We start from the raw sequence: 6000 nt of genomic DNA on the forward strand, positions 1-6000 counted from the left end.
TTTCTCTTCTATCAGGTTCAGTGTGGTTGGATTTATATTGAGGTCTTTTATCCACTTGGACTTCAGTTTTGTGCATGGGGATAGGTATGGATCTATTTATGAAGGTTTTTTTCTAAGTCAGGAAAAGATGCTATCAAGCCATGAATATGCAAAAGAGAATGAATCCTGAGAGCTTTGTGAGAAATTACTGAACTCTGTTAAAACAAAACAAACCAAAAAATAAAAAAAAAACCCTTATGAGAAATAAGAGCAGAAGGAAACGTAGGCCATTAAACAAGCTTGAAAATTAACCTTTATGAGAGTCTATATACAGAAGTTAGAGCCGGGGACCAGTGTAATGAAAGCATGAATTCCACTATGAGGGCATCTACATAGAGAAGACATTGTGGGGGAAAAAAAGATAGCTTGGTGGGGTAGCTTGAATGAGAATGGCCCCTATGGGCTCATATATTTTAATGCTTGGTCACCCGAGAGTAAAATTGTTTGGGAAGGATAAAGAGGTGTGGCTTTGTAGGAGGAACTAAGTCACTAGGGGTGGGCATTGAGATTTCAGAAACCCACACCAGACCCAAGGCCCAATGTCCCAGTCTCTTATCTCTTTCTCTGCCATGCCCCTCCCCCACCTGCTGCCTGCTCATCGGGGATATAAAGCTCCCAGCTATTGTTTCAGTGCCCTGCCTGTCTGCTTCTTGACATGGTGATCATGGACTAACCCTCTAAACCTGTAAGCAAGCTTCCAATAAGAGTTGCCTTGGTAGTAGTGTCTTTCCACATCAATAGAACATTAACAAAACATAGTAAGCCATTAAATATAAAGGAATACAAAAGAAGAAAATAAAATGAAGAAAAAAATAAAAAAGAAAATCAATAGAATGATAGGAGTAAGCCCTAACCTGTCCATAGCAAAATTCAAAATAAATTCAACAAATTATCCAATTAAACAATACAGATTATATAAGCATTGCCTCCTAATATGCTACCTACAAGATTCCTGTCTCATCCATAAAGATGCGCACAGCCTGGAAACAAAGGGTGGATATCAGGCTTTGATTGACAGGAGCCTCAAGGTATTGCTATAATCACAAGGACAAATGGAAGGCAAAACTGTACAAGAAAGAGAGATTTCCTCTAGAAGCCAAGGTGTCAGTTAAACACAAAGATGCGAATGAGAGTATCTATGTCTCAGCGGTATAGAAATTTTACAGAACAAACACTATTAGGCTAAAGAGAGGACAAGAACACCATCACTGTGTGCTTTTCATTACCCAGTTTCAATCCTGGGCAGATCATCCAACTGAAAAGTAAAGAGGAAACATCCCTATCAAACTACCACCGACATAGAGGACAATCTGTGTACCAGCTGAGAGAGACTTCTCTAGTCCTATGTTAGGCCGCAGATCTTAACAAATTTTCAAACTTAAAATCATGCCCTGTATCTTTTCTGATTGCAATAAAATAAAACGAGAAGTCTACAATAAAAGACATTTTATGAACCACATGAATATCAGGACTAAGCTGACAGACACACTGTGAATAAGAAGCACTCCCAAGAAGTCAGGGGAAAGTTAGACTGTTTTCAGAACAGCAAGAGGAAAAGGGAAACCAAACATACCAAAGGAGGGAGTGCAGGAACAGTGGTACTGAGGGACCATCTCCTGTTGTCTACAGAGAAGAAGGAGGAACTCACCAAGTGAGTGTCTTGTCGACTAATTTCAAGGAACTAGAAAACACAAGAACCAAATCCAAAATCAGCAGAAGGGAAGAGACGGGACAGACCAAACAGGACAGAGCGAAGCAGAGCCTTTCAACGTGTATGGAAGGAGCAAAGGAATAAAGGCAGATTTTTGAAAATATAAAGAAAATGGAGAAGCTTTTAGCTAGACTAACAAAGACTGAATGGAGAAACCCAATGAATAAAACTAAAGATGGGGATCGAGACCCTGTCCCATAAACACAAATAGTGTGGTTATCATCACAGCATTTATGTGCTAACAAAGGAGGAAAACCAGGCTGAGGAAGATGGGTTGGTGTGAAGAACTTGCCACACTGATCTGAGTTTGGTCCTTAGACCAGTCACAGGTGGTGTGCATGTATAATCCACGTGAGTTCAGTCCTTAGACCTGTCACAGGTGGTGTGCAGGTATAATCCACATGAGTTCAGTCCTTAAACCTGTCACAGGTGGTGTGCATGTATAATCCACGTGAGTTCAGTCCTTAGACCTGTCACAGGTGGTGTGCAGGTATAATCCACGTGAGCTCAGTCCTTAGACCTGTCCTGGGTGACGTGTGTTTGTCATCCAGCTCTGGGAAGATGGAAAAAAGGAGATCCCTGGGGCTCACTGACCGTACAGCCCAGCCCCTTGCTTAGGCCCAGTGAAACGCTGTGTTCAAAATTAACTATTTCAAAGGTGGATATTACGTAAGGAATGGTACCTAAGGTTCTCTGATTTCCTATGCAAAAACACATGTGAACGCACCAACATATGTTCATCCACACACACCTGCACATATGCACACACACAAATTAGTAAGTCTGAAAAAAATAATAAATTTTGGGACATGTATGGCCTACCAAAATGATCACCAGGACACAAAGACTTGAATAGATCAGCTTTGGGTAAAGAGATTGAACAAATAGTGAAAAGTTTCCCTAGAAAAGACAACATCCAGGAAACTCCACAGGTGAATGACATCAAACTCTTAAAGAGTTAATGATAGTTTTCCTAAGGCTAAATCACAGAACTGACAGTAAAGAAAATTTATTACAAACATTCTGTGGTGCCCATATTACCCTGACCCAGGGACACAAAGTGTGAAAATCTCCAGGGCCGTGTTCCCAATGGACTCAGATGCAAATGTTCTCGGTGAAAGACTAGCAAACAGCAGGCTTAATGGCAACACCTTTAAGCCCAGCACTTAGGAGGCAGAGCTCTTTAAGTTCAAGGCCAGCCTGAGCTACAAAGAGAGCTCCTGTCCAGCCAGAGCTACCCAGTCAAAGCCTATCTACAAGCCTATTCTTGCAGGGGAATCAGGCTTCAATTGCCAGTAGCCACATGGAAGCTACAACTGTCTCTAACTCCAGCTCCATGAGAATCAATGCTCACCCCTGGCTTCTTTGGGCACTGCACATGTGCACACACATACATGTAGGCAGTCAAACGCGTGCAATAAAAATGAACCTTTAAAAACATCAATGAAAGAGACCAGACAACAGCAACAATGACAATAAAGTCTGACAAAGAGAACCCAGTGTGCCTGTCCCATTGGTTGCTCCTACTTAGTCTTAGATCTTTGTGTCTCGCAGCATTTCAGCTGAGCACTTGTGTGCTTCCATCTTCTCTCCTTGCATGTGGTCTGTGTTTTATTCTAGAGTTTACAATATTCACTCTACATAATGAGAATTTGCTTTCAAATAGCACCATAATGCTTTCTTGGCCGCATAATTCTTTACATAAAAATCTTGCTTGTCCTTTCGCTTCATAATGTCAGTCATTTCCCTTATCAATTTTAATTCCACACATGGGGGAATATGAATACACATTTACATAACTAAAATTGCCATTCCTTTTCTTATTGTGCATAAACATGTATCACAGAGAAGAATAAAAACGACAAGCACTTATCTTACCTCCATGCAGTCTACATCTCTGTCCCAGGCACGTGCATGTGTGTAGCGCTGAAGAGGCCAGAGGAGAACATCAGATCCCCTGGAACTGAGCTCACAGAGCCTGTGAGCCACCATGTGGATGTTTGGGTCCAAATTCCAGTTCTCACCAAGAGCAACCTGTGCTCTTAAACATGAAGCTGTCTTCGAAGTCCAACATCTGCATTTCTGACCTACATCCCTCTTGCTCTCTCTAAAAAAAAAAAATTAATGAAGGTTAATATTTTATTCTTGGAACATTTCATGCACATACATAGTATATCTTAATCTCTCCTTTCATAATGAACTCCTTTCGTTTCTCCCCTTCAATTCCCAGCCCTCTCTCAGAACCAACAAACTGTCTCCTAAATTGCATGTCTTCTTTTTATGTTTGATCTATTAAATTTTATGTTTAATGTATTAATAGCCTCTGTGGTAGTTTGAATAAAATGGTCCCCATAGGACCATAGGGAGTGGCACTGATAAGAGGTGTGGTCTTGTTGGAATAGGCGTGACCTTGGTGTAGGAAGTGTGCCACTGGGGATGGGCTTTGAGGTTTCAGAAGCTCAAGCCAGGCCTAGTGACCCACTCTCTTTTTGTGTTGTTTGCCAATCCAGATAAAGAACTGTAGGCAGAGTATTCCTGTCCCAATCGCCTGTTCCCAAATACCCAGCAGTCATTTCCCAAATTGACTCAAAGGTTTAATGTAATTATAAATGTTTGGCCAATAGCTCAGGCTTGTTACTAACTAACTCTTACATTTTAAATTAACCCATTTTTATTACCTATCCTCTGCCATGTGGCTCATGGCTTTACCTGTCCTACAGCATGTTCTGCTCCCTCTGCAGCTCTTGGTGACTCCTTCTGACTCCCCACTTCTTTCTTTCTGTATCCTCAGTTTGATCACCCCATCTATATGATTTGCCTGGCTATTAGCCAATCAGCTTCTATTAGACAATGAGAGTAATACATATTCATAGTGTACCAAAGGATTGTTCCACAGCATAGACCTCGCCACTCCTTTCCCAGAACCATGTCTTCCTGCGATGATGACAATGGATTAAACCTCTGAACTTTAAGCAAGCCCTAATCAAATGCTTTCCTTTGTAAGAGTTGTCGTCTATGGTCATGGTGTCTCTTCACGGCAATGAAAGCCCTAATTAAGACAGCCTGCCAGGATTACTCAGTGATGAGCATATGGGCGTGGGCTTGGGACCATCTATGGGGGGAGGGAGGTAAGTAGAACTGGTGGAAAAATTATTTTTCCTCCTTCGGCAGTCATTACCTACTGAGAACTCCACAGCTAGGGATGGCTCTCTAAATAATTTAATTGACACTTCTTGGGCGCCAGGTTATTGGACTTTCAGGGTTGGTTTTTGTTGCTGTTCTCTTCATTTGCTTGCTTCAGGTCTGAGAAAGGCCTACCTTTGCATTCGGAAGGACACTCTGATGGGTGCTTTTGTTCATGTTGTTTGTAAGGAGATCTTGGAGAAAATCCTTTTCCTTGCTTTTTCGTATGTGAGGCAGTCTTGTTTCATCAGGCTTATTGCTGGATGTTTTTCTTTTATCTTTCAATTTCTAAAATGAGTTTTTTTCTTAAGATTTGTCTAGGATTTTCCTCACTTCTCCAATCGGCACCACGCGCTCAGCTTCCAGGACCTGTGGCTTCACCACCCTCTCTGCTTCCAGGACCTGTGGCTTCATCACCCTCTCTGCTTCCAGGACCTGTGGCTTCACCACTCTCTCAGCTTCCAGGACCCGTGTTTCTCCACCCTCTGGGCTTCCAGGACCCGTGCTTTGGTGCCTGAAGCAAACTGGTTTTATATACTTCTATTCCTTTGGGTTCTTTCTTCTCTTCTGATGCTCCTGTTTGTAACTTTTCGGTTACCGACAGTTTCTGGAAATTCTTCTCCCTTTCATGCTGACCACTTCCGGTTCTGCTTTGCTGTAGAGTTGTCTATTTTCTCAGCTTCAGTGGCTTTCCTCCTCTCGTCATGTCCACCCAGGAGTGCATCAGATGCATTGACAGTTGGAAAAGCTCCTTTGACATCTACTGCTTCCCTCTGGTTCTTAGGATTTCTACGCTGTTCACACATTCTAGGTTTACCATTCATCCATGCGTTCTGTCAAGGGCCTTAGCATCTGCACCTGCCCCATGTGGTTGATCATTTTTGGACAAACAGACTCTCTCTCTCTCTCTCTCTCTCTCTCTCTCTCTCTCACACACACACACACACACACACACACACATGCTCGCACACACTCACATGCTCACACACATACATACACACTCATGCTTACACACACATGCTCTCTCTCACACGCATGCACATCACAGCAAAAAGATGGGTGCACAG

This window comes from Microtus oregoni, unplaced genomic scaffold, assembly GCF_018167655.1.
Source record: "Microtus oregoni isolate MIOR12 unplaced genomic scaffold, Mior012 000010F_ref0000083, whole genome shotgun sequence".
Lineage (NCBI taxonomy): Eukaryota > Metazoa > Chordata > Mammalia > Rodentia > Cricetidae > Microtus > Microtus oregoni.